The 17,134-nt window shown below is 36.3% G+C and overlaps 2 non-coding genes across 2 annotated transcripts; both read right to left on the reverse strand.

Annotated features, from left to right (window-relative positions):
• Positions 1-4,204: 4,204 nt before the first annotated feature.
• On the reverse strand, positions 4,205-4,278 carry TRNAW-CCA (transfer RNA tryptophan (anticodon CCA)). The gene has a single exon. It is a non-coding gene; the product is annotated as a tRNA-Trp (tRNA).
• Positions 4,279-4,417: 139 nt separating this feature from the next.
• On the reverse strand, positions 4,418-4,491 carry TRNAP-UGG (transfer RNA proline (anticodon UGG)). Its single transcript has one exon. It is a non-coding gene; the product is annotated as a tRNA-Pro (tRNA).
• Between the last annotated feature and the right edge of the window lie 12,643 nt (positions 4,492-17,134).

The raw sequence follows: 17,134 nt of genomic DNA on the forward strand, positions 1-17,134 counted from the left end.
CTTTTTCTTGGGTAAAGGAACAGATAACTCGATCGATTTCTGTAGCGATCATGATATACGTAATAACTCGGACATCTATTTCAAATGCATATCCCATTTTTGCGCAGCAGGGTTATGAAAACCCACGAGAAGCAACTGGACGAATTGTATGTGCCAATTGCCATTTAGCTAGCAAGCCCGTCGATATTGAAGTTCCCCAAGCTGTGCTTCCCGATACTGTATTTGAAGCAGTTCTTCGAATTCCTTATGATATGCAATTGAAACAAGTTCTTGCTAATGGAAAAAAGGGAGGGTTGAATGTAGGTGCTGTTCTTATTTTGCCCGAGGGATTCGAATTAGCGCCGCCCGATCGTATTTCCCCTGAGTTAAAAGAAAAGATAGGAAATCTTGCTTTTCAGAGTTATCGTCCCGATAAAAAAAACATTCTTGTGATAGGCCCTGTTCCCGGTAAGAAATATAGTGAAATTGTCTTTCCCATTCTTTCCCTGATCCTGCTACGAAGAAAGATGCTCATTTCTTAAAATATCCCATATATGTAGGGGGAAACCGAGGAAGAGGACAGATCTATCCTGATGGTAGCAAGAGTAACAATACAGTCTATAATGCTACGTCAACAGGTATAGTAAGAAAAATACTACGTAAAGAAAAGGGGGGGGTATGAAATATCCATAGTTGATGCATCAGATGGACGCCAAGTGATTGATATTATACCTCCCGGACCAGAACTTCTTGTTTCAGAGGGGGAATCCATCAAGCTTGATCAACCATTAACAAGCAATCCTAATGTGGGAGGTTTTGGTCAGGGGGACGCAGAAATCGTGCTTCAGGATCCATTACGTGTCCAAGGCCTTTTGTTCTTCTTCGCATCCGTTATTTTGGCACAAGTTTTTTTGGTTCTCAAAAAGAAACAGTTTGAAAAGGTTCAATTGTACGAAATGAATTTCTAGGTCCCGGGATTTCTTACCATCAAGTTGGTAAAAAGCCTCGATTTATTGGCAATTGCTAGAATTATCTATGATCTATTTTGGAAATCCTTTTTTTGTTTAGACTGCTTTTTGTTTATGAGATGTCTGGAATTCCTTATTTATATCCCATGCAAAAGAAGAGAATCCAAGGCAAAGGCGAGAACAATAAAATTAAAATTTCTTCCTTTTCGGAGGGATTGCAGGTCTTCTTAATCGTCTATTCGGCACAAGAAAAAGGCTTTTTCTTGTGCCGATTCTTCTTGTATCAAAATAAGAATCCTTTTTCTTCCTAATTCGTCAAAGATTACTATTTCTTCTTTATTCGGGTCTGTCTCTTGGACCTCTTTTTCTTTTGCTTAGGTTTAGCCGAGGTAGTGGACAAACAGAGGGGAAGAAAATATGGCGGGGGAAAAATTTCTTGTGATTGTGAGCAAATTGCTTGGCTTGTTTAATTAAGTTCAACTTCAAATTTACAGAAATTTTGCAAAAAAAAAGTAAACTCTTCCATTGAAGGTTTTTTTTTATTTTTAGGCTAGTTGAATAGTTTTGATTAAGGTTTTATTAGTTTATTACTCGAAACTAAATCAAGGATTTTCAGGATACTTCCTTCGTGGAATAAGATATTGGATCCTCGAGTGATCTCTTTTTCTTGTTGCTTCATAAGAGTGAATCGAATAGATTCAATTCGCGTTATAAGAGTAAAAATTCCGCGGGTCCTTTCCGCTCTAATCAGATAAAGGGGGGTAAGGACCCGCTAAGCTCCTACTTTTTCATGTTTACAATCTGGTCCCTCCGATTACTATAGAGATGAACCCAATCCAGAATATGAACCATAAAAGAAAACACCTACTAAACCAATCACAGCAATACCAGCTACAGTACCTATCAGCCAAAGAGGAATTCTTCCAGTAGTATCGGCCATTTCCCCTACTTTCCTCCACATTTTATCAATTGGTCATGCTAGAGACAAAAACAGTCATGGGTAGTTATAAGGATGGTATCCTTCCAAATGGGATAAGAGAATTCTTATTAGTCTCTTTCTTTCTCTCAATTGAAGAAGTAATTGGAAAATAAAACAGCAAGTACAAAAATGAGTAATAAACCCCAGTATAGACTGGTGACTGGTACGATTCAATTCAACATTTTGTTCATTCGGGTTTGATTGTGTCATAGTTCTATAGTTGGAATTTGTTTTATCGTTGGATGAACTGCATTGCTGATATTGATCCCAAGAAAAAACAGTAGGTACAGCTAGTCCGTGAATAGCCAGCCATCGCACTGTAAAAATAGGATAGGTTCGATCTATGGTCATTGAGGGCCTCCTAAAAGGATCTACTAAATTCATCGAGTTGTTCTAAAGAATCAAAACGGTCGGTTATTAACGGAATTCCTTGTCGGCTTTCCGTGAAATACTCGTTTGGCCTAGGACTTCCAAACACGTCATAAGCTAAACCCGTACTGACAAATAACCAACCCGCAATGAATAGGGAAGGTATAGTAATGCTATGAATAACCCAGTATCGAATACTGGTAATAATATCAGCAAAAGAACGTTCTCCCGTGCTTCCAGACATGCTGAACTCCCAAAATTTTTGTACATTCAAAAAAGGAATTGATTCCGTAAAAGATGGGATCGACCAGTAAATAGAAAATTACTGATATTTCATCCTTGTGAGATTGTCAATTTTGTACCAAAGGTGTATTTTGAGTATACCGAATTAGTATAGCTATCCTTCTATGGCACAGCAATCTGGTTTTGCCTGGTTCCGAAACATAATTACTTTTTTATTTTTTTTGTCTATAGGTAAGCTATATGTTATTCAAGGCATCAATAGAAAACCCCATTTTTGTAGGTTCTACTTACTTTTCATTGGCTTCGGAATATATAGAGTAATTCGGAATAGCAGCCAAAATCTTGGGAAAATCTAAGTTAATGATCAATAGGTTTGGATAAATAATTTAGGAAGGATATTCTCATACTGACACAATACAAGGACAAGTATATGTGAAATCTATCCTTTCATAATTCGTAATTCATCCTTGTATTGTTTGTTGGATTAGGTCTAACTTTCTTGACCAAACTGCGAGCGCGGAACTTTACGAGATGAAATAGGGAAAGACAGAAGATAGAATAGAACTTAAAAGGATAATTGAAGTGACTCGTCTTCGAATCTACTTTGGTTGGAGTTCGAAAAAGGAATAAAAATAAAGTAAATTCAAGGAAGAGCTTTCTTTTTTTTTTAACAGCCCTTGGCAGGTCGTGGAATGCTTTTGTTCTCCTCTTATTCCATATGGAATACAATCAGTTAAAATAAGAAGGAATAGGGGAATATTCGATCGTTCACTCCAAAACGAGGGTCCTATTGAAAAAGAAATTATCCAAAATAGAAAGAAGTTTTTTTTCAAATTCAATTGTTTATTTATCTCTTATTCAAAAATTTCCCTGAAAATTGAATGAAAAAAATGAAATTCAATGGGGTTAGATGATCTAGTTCTTAATATTATTACTTTACTCAATTGACAAATTCCACAACAAATCTCTTGATTCGGAATTAGGGACTCATGTATCATCTGATGAATCCACTTTCTTTTACACTTCTGTATCTTACTCTACCTTGTTTTTAGTATTATCTAAAATAACTGATGAATTCTGAATTTTCCATAACTTAGGTAAATGCTTTACCAACATATGTAGTGTAGTAAAAAAAAATAAATGGAATTTAACTCTTTCATGCTTACTTTAACTAGTTATTTTGGTTTTCTACTGGCTGCTTTAACTATAACCCCAGCTCTATTTATTGGCTTGAACAAGATACGCCTTATTTGAATTGACTGAATAATTATAATTCAGAAAAGAAAAATCTTTCTTTGGGATTCCTGGCATTCTACGACTCTTTTCCAGACTAATTAGGAATTCTTTTCTTGGTCATTGAGATTCGTGGATAATTTAGAGTACTATTTAGGGATAGATCGTACCTCTTTTTTTATCCCCTCGAACAAATCGAAATGATTGAAGTTTTTCTATTTGGAATCGTCTTAGGCCTAATTCCTATTACTTTAGCGGGATTATTCGTGACTGCGTATTTGCAATACAGGCGTGGGGATCAGTTGGATCTTTGATTGAGTCATTTTTTTTGATTGACCTCCTCCAGACCAGAGAGGAGGTCAAATTGAAATTGGAGTTACAATTCAATTTTGTTAAGTTATTTTACTCTGCTTCGACATAAAATAGATGGAATCACGCTCTGTAGGATTTGAACCTACGACATCGGGTTTTGGAGACCCGCGTTCTACCGAACTGAACTAAGAGCGCTTTCATTCATTCAAAAAGAAAATCTTTTTCTATTCCTAATGTATCTCACGTACGTATAGTCTCCACAAATTCAAGTTATACCCACTTTACTTTAATTGATCTCGTCGCTACTGCCTATAAAGAAGAAAGAAGTAATAGGTAGGGATGACAGGATTTGAACCTGTGACATTTTGTACCCAAAACAAACGCGCTACCAAGCTGCGCTACATCCCTTTTCCAAATTAAATTGTTGTACAATGCCATTGTACACAATTCCTGTCTTCTTTTCCACATCATAATTTTCTTCTTCTTTCTATTTTCTTCTTCTTTCTTTCTCTATCTATATATAGAACCCTCGTGTCATTTCTTCTTTTTGGTCTCATATAATTAAGGAATTATATACATATAAAATCCAATATAATTTCGCCTATAAAAGAAGGATTACTTTTCCTTGCTAATATATAGGAAGAAGGGGTCATCTTTTTCTTTTTTAGGGATAGGAAAATTTCGTCGATATGGTTCATTTTATATATAGCATAACAATCTTGGGCAAGAGTTTATGATCATATATGTATTCCAACAAGGAAGGAGGATTTTCAATGCGGGATATAAAAACATATCTCTCTGTAGCACCCGTGCTAAGTACTCTATGGTTTGGTGCTTTAGCAGGTTTATTGATAGAAATTAATCGTTTATTCCCAGATGCTTTGTCATTCCCTTTTTTTTAATTCTAGTTATTGCTATGGGAGGGATAGATTTCTTCGTGATATGACAAAATTTGATCCTTTTCAATCTTTTTTTAGTATCGGAAGGAAAAGAAAGAAAAGATGGATTGGGTTGAACCTCAGAGTCATTAAAAATTTTGTAAACCCCATTTTTGAAAATAGAAATTCAATTTAAAGGGGTACCCAAGCTAAATAAGGCCTCAGAAATCAGAGCATAGAAAAGGTGGGGCTGGCTAATTAAATGAAAGGATTTCGAACCAAAATCTTTGCTAATTCGACAAGGATTGTATTCTTTAATTATTTCTCTATTTTTTATTACTTAATTTAAGAATAAAAAAAAATTATTCTAATGAATTTTATTCTTCTTCTTCGGATTCAAAATAGAAGAATAAAAGAATAAGTAGAAGAATTAAGTTAAGTCAATCCAAAAAGAAAAGGAGGTTCATGGCCAAGGGAAAAGATGTTAGAATCAGAGTTATTTTGGAATGCATCAGTTGTGTTCGAAAAGGTGCCAATGAGGAATCGACGGGGATTTCTAGATATAGTACTCAAAAGAATCGCCACAATACACCCGGACAATTAGAATTCAAAAAATTTTGTCGTTATTGTCGCAAGCATACGACTCATCACGAAATAAAGAAATAGGAACATCGTGTGTTCGATCTTTCCAAACAACAGAAAGAGTAAGAACTTCATATTTAATATATAAAGAAAACATAGTATAGAATACAAAATACAAATCAACTCATCTGATTTCCGGTAGATATTATTTCATATGTATAGAGGGTATTCATATACTATAATATGAATCAAATAAGATATGGATCAAAGAAAAACTACTTCTTCTGGATCCTAAATTAATAAAATAAAGAAGTGAATTTTCAAATTTTCAAATTTTAAATAAGGAATAAATCATGTATACATCTAAACAACCTTTTCTTAAATCTAAGCAACCCTTTAGTAAATCCAAGCAAACTTTTAATAAATCCAAGCAACCCTTTCGTAAATCCAAGCAAACTTTTCGTAAATTCAAGCAACCTTTTCGTAAATCTAAACAACCTTTTCGTAGGCGTCCCCGGATTGGCCCGGGAGATCGAATTGATTATAGAAACATGAGTTTAATTAATAGATTTATTAGTGAACAAGGAAAAATATTATCGAGACGAATAAATAGATTAACCTTGAAACAACAACGATTAATTACTCTTGCTATAAAACAGGCTCGTATTTTATCTTTCTTACCGTTTCGTAACTATGAGAACGAAAAGCAATTTCAAGCCCAGTCAATTTCAATAATTACAGGTTCTAGACCCAGAAAAAATAGACATATTCCTCAATTAACGCAAAAGTACAATTCCAATCGAAACTTAAGAAACAACAACCAAAATTTAAGAAACAACAACCGGAACTTAAGTTCCGATTGTTGATGTTTTATTCGAATTCGAAAGGGCCAGACCTATATATATTATAAAGAAAGTAATCCAGCTCGTTGATTCCTACCACTTAATCTTAATTTATTGTATCTTCCCGGAGAGGGAACTCCGGGAATTCATCTTTTATTATTCCAGTATATTACTTTATTTATACCTTTAATTGATGATCTTTATTTTATTGGAAATCGTGTAAAGATTATTTGGATTTGATACAGCTACTTGTGCAAGCATTTTACGATTAAGAATCAATTTCTTCTTGTACAGGTTGTGTATTAATTTACTATAACTATCGAATACTTTATATACCCGCGTTGCTGCGTTTATCCGAGTGATCCACAAACGACGAAAATCCCTCTTTTGCCTACCTCTATCTCGATGAGAGGAAACAAAAGCTCTTTTTACCTGTTGGGTAATCATTCGATTAAGTCTTAAATGAGCCCCTCTAAAGTTTGAGGCAAATGAACGCATTTTTGTTCGTCGTCTCCGGGCTATATATCCTCGCGGAACTCTGGTCATTGAATCAAATTAACCTTAATGAATAACTAATGATTTCTCTTCTTTTAGCCACCCTTTTTCTCATTAATAACAAAACTAATTATTCCGATATATAAAATATTAATTCCAATGGCTTTTGCTATAGTAACCTTCCCAACCACGATTTTTTATTCCACTCCGTTCAGTTATTTCTATACGAAATAACAAATTCATTCTAATAATACTAAAAAAAATAGTGGGTTCCATCGTTTCTATGGTTCCCTTTTAAACGGTGAGGCCCTCTCTATACACCGGAGCCCTTTCTTTCATCAAAAGGTATTGCGAACTTGTATAGTCCACATTCTTTGGCTCTACCTATCCATTATAGAGTAAATAGCTCTTTTCACAATAAGAGTTATCCATACAGTGACGGTATTTAATTATGAAAGTTGGCTAAGTAGCTGACCCTGTTAGTCCGTTCTTTTAAGATAAAGGAGCATAAGCCTTTTTCTTTTTATTACTATTTCCTCCGCTTAATGGATAACCATTTGCTACCAATGGGAGAATTGCTTCTTATTTCCAATTTAGATAATTGGATTTGCACCAAAGGAAACCATAAATTCCATATACCATAGAAATCTAGGATAGAGAAGCTATATCCTATTCATTGGTACTAATCATGGATACTTCAATTTTTTTTATATTTGTTTGAAGTCATGATCTGAACGAGTCGCACATACACCCTAGCACATGTTCCTCGACGCTGAGGGCATCCTTTAAGCGCGGCCGTTTTTCGAGCATTTCGTATTGGCTGTCTTGCGTTTCTAATAAGTTGTTTAACCGTCGGCATGTTGTATGTATATAGAAAAAAATGGATTGGTTTAGATCCATCTTAACCTGATGATTGCTCATCATGAAGTCTTTCTATTTTCTATTAAATCGAGGAAAACACGAATTTAGCTGTGAAATAACTTTACAAGAAATCCGGACACTACCAATCCTTAAACATTTCTGGAAACCACACTGGATCAGTATCGCAGTGCTTGTCAATCATTTCATCCCCTACAATATCGACAAGTCCATAAGCTTTGGCTTCGTCTGCTGACATAAAAACATCCCTTTCCATGTCTTCGGATACAACCCAAAAAGGCTTGCCTGTTCTTACTGCATAAACCCTTGTGATCATTTCGCGAACTTTGTGTAACTCTTCTACTTCTAGTAAAAATTCTGGTGTCCTTGCCCGATAATAAGCACTAGCAGGTTGGTGAAGCATAATCCTCGCGTGAGGGAATGCTATACGCTTGGTGGGTTCTCCTCCAAGCAGAATGAAGGACGCCATGGAGGCGGCTATTCCGAGGCATATTGTATATATATCTGGTGTCACCGTTTGCATCGTATCAAAAATAGCCATTCCTGAGATTAGCCACCCGCCTGGGGAGTTTATAAACAAAAAAATATCACTAATTCCATCTTCTATACTCAGATATACCATGAGACCTGTAATATGATTCGTGATCTCGCAACGAATCTCTTGACCTAAAAAAAGTGTCCTTTCTCGATACATAACATTGTATAAGTCAACCCAAGTCGCTTCTTCATCTCCAGGAATCCGGTAAGGTACTTTTGGAACACCAATGGGCATATTAGATTAATATTATTAAATTTAAGTAAGAAAACCACACTTTAATATGGAAACGTAAGAATGGAACAGAAAGAAAGAATCCGCAGTTTATTGTCTTAATTTTTATTCTTATTCTATATGAATACTATAGATTCTATTAATACGTAGATTGAAAGGTTATACATATAAGGAATGTAAGACAGATTGAATAAAGAAAAAGGAATGGGTGATTCGAATGCTAAACAAAGAGGGGTAGCGATCTATTCTTCGTTTTTTCCAAATTGGCCAAGTTACCCATTGCATATTGGCACTTATCGAGTATAGAATAGATCTGCTTCTCTTTCTTCTTATGAACAGAATTGGCTTCTTATTTTTAATGGAATGAAATAAATATTCGCGCTTTCTGACACAGAATCCCCTAGAAGGGTTAGGTACATAGGATATGGATAGTCTTTTTCAATGCGATAAAATAAAGCGACATCGTGTCTATTTTTCTTTGCTAAAGGGGTATTTCCATGGGTTTGCCTTGGTATCGTGTTCATACTGTCGTATTGAATGATCCGGGTCGATTGCTTGCGGTGCATATAATGCACACAGCTCTAGTTTCTGGTTGGGCTGGCTCAATGGCTTTATACGAATTAGCAGTTTTTGATCCCTCTGATCCTGTTCTGGATCCAATGTGGAGACAAGGTATGTTCGTAATTCCCTTCATGACTCGTTTAGGAATAACGGATTCGTGGGGTGGTTGGAGTATTTCAGGAGGAACTGTAACAAATCCGGGTATTTGGAGTTATGAAGGTGTGGCAGGTACGCATATTGTGTTTTCTGGCTTGTGTTTCTTGGCAGCGATCTGGCATTGGGTATATTGGGACCTAGAAATATTCTCTGATGAGCGGACGGGAAAACCCTCTTTGGATTTGCCCAAGATCTTTGGAATTCATTTATTTCTTGCAGGGGTGGCTTGCTTTGGCTTTGGGGCATTTCATGTAACGGGTTTGTATGGTCCTGGGATATGGGTATCCGATCCTTATGGACTAACTGGAAAAGTACAAGCTGTAAATCCAGCGTGGGGTGCAGAAGGTTTTGATCCTTTTGTTCCGGGGGGAATAGCTTCTCATCATATTGCTGCGGGTACATTGGGTATATTAGCGGGCTTATTCCATCTTAGTGTCCGTCCGCCTCAACGTCTATATAAAGGATTACGTATGGGCAATATTGAAACTGTACTTTCCAGTAGTATCGCTGCTGTTTTTTTTGCAGCTTTCGTAGTTGCTGGAACTATGTGGTATGGGTCAGCAACGACCCCAATCGAATTATTTGGGCCTACTCGTTATCAGTGGGATCAGGGATACTTTCAGCAAGAAATATATCGAAGAGTTAGCAATGGTTTAGCCGAAAATCTTAGTTTATCAGAAGCTTGGTCTAAAATTCCCGAAAAATTAGCCTTTTATGATTATATTGGTAATAATCCGGCAAAAGGGGGATTATTCAGAGCAGGCTCAATGGACAATGGGGATGGAATAGCTGTTGGATGGTTAGGACATCCCGTCTTTAGAGATAAAGAAGGACGTGAGCTTTTTGTACGCCGTATGCCTACTTTTTTTGAAACATTTCCGGTTGTTTTGGTAGATGAGGAGGGAATTGTTAGAGCAGACGTTCCTTTTAGAAGAGCAGAATCCAAATATAGTGTTGAACAAGTAGGTGTAACGGTGGAGTTCTATGGTGGCGAACTTAATGGAGTAAGTTATTCTGATCCTGCTACTGTAAAAAAATATGCGAGGCGTTCTCAATTAGGGGAAATTTTTGAATTAGACCGGGCTACTTTGAAATCTGATGGTGTTTTTCGCAGCAGTCCAAGGGGTTGGTTCACTTTTGGTCATGCTACCTTTGCTTTGCTCTTCTTTTTCGGACACATTTGGCATGGCGCTAGAACATTGTTCCGAGATGTTTTTGCTGGTATTGATCCAGATTTGGATGCTCAAGTGGAATTTGGAACATTCCAAAAAGTGGGAGATCCAACTACAAGGAAACAGGCAGTCTGATACACATTGTTATAGTATCTTTCACCTCTCTTTTTTGATTTGACATGGGAAACATCTCCCATCCTTTCTTTGACTCTTTTTCTTTCTTTATATGGGAAATTCTCCCAAATGACAAATGAATAGGTGTGGAAGTTATAATTGTAAATAAACCAGGATCGAATCTATGGAAGCATTGGTTTATACGTTCCTTTTAGTTTCGACTTTAGGGATAATTTTTTTCGCTATCTTCTTCCGAGAACCACCTAAGGTTCCACCAACTCCAACTAAAAGAATAAAATAATTTCATTTAAGTAAGAAGTCCCCCTATCTGGGAGACTTCTTACTTAAATTAGTCTCCGTGTTCTTCGAATGGATCTCTTAATTGTTGAGAGGGTTGCCCAAACGCGGTATATAAGGCATACCCAGTAAAGCTTACAAGTAAACCAGATATGGAGATGGCGACTAAAGTTGCTGTTTCCATTTTTATAGAATTTCAAGATTACAATGGATCTACGAAAAGATCGTGTATTTACAACTACAACGGAATAGTATACAAAGTCAACACCAATGATTAAATAGAATTTATGGCTACACAAACCGTTGAAGATAGTTCTAAACCTAGGCCAAAACGAACTGGTGCAGGTAGTTTACTGAAACCCTTGAATTCGGAATATGGGAAAGTCGCCCCGGGTTGGGGGACTACTCCTTTTATGGGGATCGCAATGGCTTTATTCGCTATATTCCTATCTATCATTTTAGAAATTTATAATTCTTCCGTTTTACTGGACGGAATTTTAACCAATTAGGTTTCTACTAACTAAAACTAGGAAGTCAGAGTTTTTCCATCCAAAAAAGCCTTTCTAGTTTAAGATCTACATTTCTAGATATTATGGTAGTTCGACCGCGGAATTTTTTTGTTTCGGTATCTCTGGAATATGAGTGTGTGACTTGTTAGAATTGATCCTATTGATAATACATAGAAAGGGCCTGTTATCTCTATCAAGATGATTCTAATTCGTCAGATATTATTTATTCTAGTATCTGGAACACGAAATAGATAGAGTGGATCAAAAAAAAATGGAACTATGATTCATACTCACTATTAAGACCTCGCAACCAGACTGAAAAATTCAAGTAGTTCTTAAATAAAAATAAAAAAGAAATTTTCTTCCTTCCAATTTTGTTTGCCCAAAAGACAACTTTTTTTCTCTCGATTTTGTCGAGTCATTACACTGATTCAATAAATGATTATCAAGCGGTTCTTATTCGAAGAACCCTTGCCTTTTGTTTAGCTTGAGACTAAATCATCGTGGCTCTAGTATGAATCTAAGGTTTTAATTGAACTGATTCATAGGATCTCAACAAGATAATTTCTATATTACGCATAAAAAAACAAATCCTTTATAGGGAAGAGAAAAGTCAAGAAGCCTCTAATGACCAACATAAGGGAAAGGAAGAAAGAAAGACGCGCCAACTTGAGATTTTTTGGCATTATCATCACAAAGAAGATATTCCGGATTTTTCTTATTTGATATCTTCAAGGCAAATCGACCCAATTCAGTGGCTGATGAAGTTTTGAACCTTTTTTCTAATATTCGTTGAAAATTTTTGTGTTTCTGCTTGAGCCGTACGAGATGAAATTTTCATATACGGCTCTTAGAGGGGGACTCGGGTTAGTTACCTATCTCAATAAAGTATATGATTGGTTTGAGGAACGTCTTGAGATTCAGGCAATTGCAGATGATATAACTAGTAAATATGTTCCTCCCCATGTCAACATATTTTATTGTTTAGGGGGAATTACACTTACTTGTTTTCTAGTACAAGTCGCTACCGGTTTTGCTATGACTTTTTACTACCGACCAACCGTTACAGAGGCTTTTTCCTCGGTTCAATACATAATGACCGAGGCCAACTTTGGTTGGTTAATCCGATCAGTTCATCGATGGTCAGCAAGTATGATGGTTTTAATGATGATCCTGCATGTATTTCGTGTGTATCTCACAGGGGGATTTAAAAAACCCCGTGAATTAACTTGGGTCACAGGTGTGGTTTTGGCTGTTTTGACTGCATCATTTGGTGTAACTGGTTATTCTTTGCCTTGGGATCAAATTGGCTATTGGGCAGTCAAAATTGTGACAGGTGTACCTGACGCCATTCCGGTAATAGGATCGCCTTTAGTGGAGTTATTACGCGGAAGTGCTAGTGTGGGCCAATCCACTTTGACTCGTTTTTATAGTTTACATACCTTTGTACTGCCTCTGCTTACTGCCGTATTTATGTTAATGCACTTTCCAATGATACGTAAGCAAGGTATTTCGGGTCCTTTATAGGGAAGGCATATCATAGAGAATTATAATTATCATATATCATATCGGGTAGGTTTTGGTATTTCATTGCTACAAGCATGGGTTATTGTAAAATAACACATGTCATTTGGATACTTCTCTTCAACTCCAAAGTATTTTTATACAATACAAATAGTTGAAGTTAATTTTACGAAAGAAAAAAGGCGGATTATGGGAGTGTGTGACTTGAATTATTGATTTGGCCATGCAGATAAAGAATTGGATCTGCCACATTAGAATTCACAACCAAAGGTGTCTCCGCATCCAATCAACATGTAAGTCCCCTACCTAGGAAGGATAGGCTGGTTCACTTGAGGAGAATATCTTCTATGATCATACCGCAACCATGTCATCCATGAACAGGCTCCGTAAGATCCCATAGAGTAGAAATGGAATAAGTCATGTGACATGATCCAGTTCTCTATTTATTACACTTACCTTTTTATTATAGTATGGAAATGCATTCATTTTCTTTGCATCGATTGTGATCCGCAATACTATCGGAGTAAAAGAAGGGATCTAAGGAAGAATGTAGGCTAAACTTTTTGATTTTTTATTAGTAACAAGTAAATATTTTGTTTGGAGGTAAGAAACTTGCGATATTGAGGGGATAAATACCAACTAATCAAGAGACATGAGACAATCCACAAAGCAATTGATCATGATCAAATTTGTAAGCCCACTTGGATATTGAGCATTTACCCATAAGAATAGGATTATTTTCAATGAGTAGTTGTAGGTGCAACTTCGGAAAAGAGAATCTGATAAAGCTTTTCTTGCCTAGAGTCATTGAGTCATTATAAACCTTAATTCTATTAAGGATCTTCCGCGGTCTTATTTCTTTCACTCTTGCTCGAGCCGGATGATGATAAATTCTCATGTCCGGTTCCTTTGGGGGATGGATCCTAAAGAGTTCACCTATCCCAATAACAAAGAAACCAGACTTAAATGATCCTGTATTAAGAGCTAAATTAGCTAAAGGGATGGGACATAATTATTACGGGGAACCCGCATGGCCCAACGATCTTTTATATATTTTTCCAGTAGTAATTCTAGGTACTATTGCATGTAATGTAGGTTTAGCGGTTCTCGAGCCATCAATGATTGGTGAACCGGCAGATCCGTTTGCAACTCCTCTGGAAATATTACCCGAGTGGTACTTCTTTCCCGTGTTTCAAATACTCCGTACGGTACCCAATAAGTTATTGGGCGTTCTTTTAATGGTTTCTGTGCCAACAGGCTTATTGACAGTACCTTTTCTAGAGAATGTCAATAAATTCCAAAATCCATTTCGCCGCCCAGTAGCTACGACCGTTTTTTTAATCGGTACTGTAGTAGCTCTTTGGTTAGGTATTGGAGCAACATTACCCATTGATAAATCATTAACTTTAGGTCTTTTTTAGATATTTTTTGATTCATTCAACCGTGAAGTACCATAGGTATCTAGGAAATAGTTACTTCCAAGTGAATCTTCCCTAGATACCTAAAATCCATTTTATTATGATCCATTTCGCGAAAATATAGATTGTACCAAAGATGCTAAATTGTTTTCTTTTTATTCTAACTCGAAAAGAAGAAGAAGAAAAAAATTGCAATGGATTTAAAACGAGAGTTTATTCTTAAGTAAATCAATTGGGAGATGCTTCTCTAGAGTGTCCCATATATGTTTTCTATCTTCCATACGAAAACTGTCAATTCTCAGAAGATCTTCTTCAGTCTTACTCAAAAGGTCCAATAGTGTATGTATATTGGCCCTTTTTAGACAATTATACGTTCTAGAAGTCAATTCTAATTGATCAATAAAAATAGAATTCAATGGAATTCCTTTTTTGTTTTTCTTTAGATTAGTTAATCTTTTTTGAAAAGTAAAAAGGGGTGGAGTAAACCTGTTTTTATTTTCTTCGAAACTAGCGCCCTCTTCCTCCGCGTGTAGAAAAGGAAGAAATAAATCAATCAAATTACGAGAAGCCTCATAAAGTGCTTCCTTAGGGGTTAAACTTCCATTAGTCCATATTTCTAGAAAAAGTATCTCGTGTTTTTCATTTCCATTCCCACAAGAAAAAATACTATAATTCACATTTCGAACAGGCATGGATACAGCATCTATAGGATAACTTCCATCTTGATAGTTCTTTCTGAGTTCTGTCTGATATCCACGATCTCTCTTGATCTGTAAATCAATACAGAAATCAATGGGCTCTGTCAAGTTAGCTATAGGTTGTGCCGTATCAACGATTTCTACGGAAGGCGGTAAGATGATATCTTGAGCAGTTATGTATCTAGGACCTTTGACGCAAATGGATGCGTCTCTAACTCCATAGAGATTACTTCTCAATACAATTTCTTTCAAATTTAGTAAAATTTCTTGTACGGATTCTTCAATACCTGCTATTGTAGAATACTCGTGCGGCACGCTCCCAAATTTTGCACGTGTGATACATGTTCCTTCTATTTCTCCAAGTAAAGCTCTTCGCAAGGCAATACCGACGGTGTCCGCTTGACCTTTTCTAAGCGGGGACAGAATGAAACGACCATAATAAAGGCGCTTACTATCTACTCTTGATTCAACACACTTCCACTGTAGTGTTTGAGTGGATCCTGCTACCTCCTCTCGAACCATAATAGACTAGTATTATTATTTTATCATTGAATCGTTTATTTCTCTTGAAATGAAAGTTGAAAGCGGGTTAATTCTTTTACAGACGTCTTTTTTTAGGCGGTCGACATCCATTATGCGGCATAGGTGTTACATCGCGTATACAACTTAATCGCACACCACTTTTAGCAATGGCTCGTAATGCGGCATCTCTTCCACTACCAGCGCCCTTTACCATAACTTCTGCTCGTTGCAAACCTACTGTACGAATAGCATCTACTGCTGTTCTTTGACCAGCATAGGGTGATGCTTTTCTTGAGCTTTTGAATCCACAAGTACCGGCCGAGGACCAAAAAACCACCCGACCTTGTGGGTCTGTAACAGTTATAATGGTATTGTTGAAACTAGCTTGAACATGAATAACCCCTTTTGTTATTCTACGTGCACTCTTCCGTAAACTAAAACGTGCATTCCTACGTAAACCAATACGCACTTTCTTACGTGAACCAATTTTTGGTATAGCTTTTGCCATATTTTATTATCTCATAAATATGAGTTAGAAATAAAAAAAAGAAAAAAAGATACAAAGATATCCGTTTCAGGGTAAAATAAACCCTTTACTTTAATTATTTTAAATGAAATTATTTTATTTGGAATTGGAACATTTCCGCGGGTACTTTTTTTTACTTTTTAGAAAGTAAAGTTCTTTTTCGAAAGATTACCCCTGTCTTTGTTTATGCTTCGGATTAGAGCAAATGACTCTAATTCGTCCACGCCTACGAATCAGTCGACATTTTGTACAAATTTTACGAACGGAAGCTCTTATTTTCATATTTCCGTATCCTTTTTTAAACTATGAATCTAATCTTTTGGAAAAAATAAGTCTCTTCGCTTGAATTTTAGAACTTAGAATTTATTACCCTAGAAAAAAAAGAAAAACCTAATCCTTTGAATCTTTGGTATCCTTCAAATCTTCGCTATCCTTCAAATCTTCGCTATCCTTCGAGTCTTCGATACGCTTCGAATCCTTATGGGGAAGTCTATAAATTATACGTCCCTTGCTTGAATCATAACGACTTACTTCAATTTTGACCCTATCCCCCATCAGTATTCGTATAGAACTAGACCGTATCTTTCCTGAAATATAGCCTAGGATGATGGTGTCATTCTCTAGCCGAACGCGGAACATTCCATTGGGTAGGGCTTCCGTAACTAAACCTTCGAAAGTTACTTTTGCTTCTCTCGGGTTTTTTTTTTCTCTCCTATTTTTTTTTTCTGTCATATTTTTTTTCTCCTATTTTTCTATTTTTATTTTAAAAATAGGAAGGGCGAGATAGAATTCAAGCACTATAGGCGGGGCGATTACCATATATAACATAAGACTTCTCCCCCAATTCTGTTTAGTCGAGCTTCTCGATCTGTCATTATTCCTCGAGAAGTAGAAAGAATAGCAATTCCCATTCCACCCAAAACTTTAGGAATTCCTTGATAGTTGGTATAAATTCGTAAGCCGGGTCGGCTGATACGCTTTAAAAAGGTTCTTGTTCTATATATTCCTTTTCTAGTCTTTCTCTTTTGATGTCGCAAAGTTGAAACCAAGAAATATCTGTTACGTTCCTGATGTTTCCGAACACTTTCAATAAAACCCTCTCGTAGAAG

This window comes from Aegilops tauschii, unplaced genomic scaffold (genome assembly GCF_002575655.3).
Source record: "Aegilops tauschii subsp. strangulata cultivar AL8/78 unplaced genomic scaffold, Aet v6.0 ptg000747l_obj, whole genome shotgun sequence".
In the NCBI taxonomy this organism is placed as follows: domain Eukaryota; kingdom Viridiplantae; phylum Streptophyta; class Magnoliopsida; order Poales; family Poaceae; genus Aegilops; species Aegilops tauschii.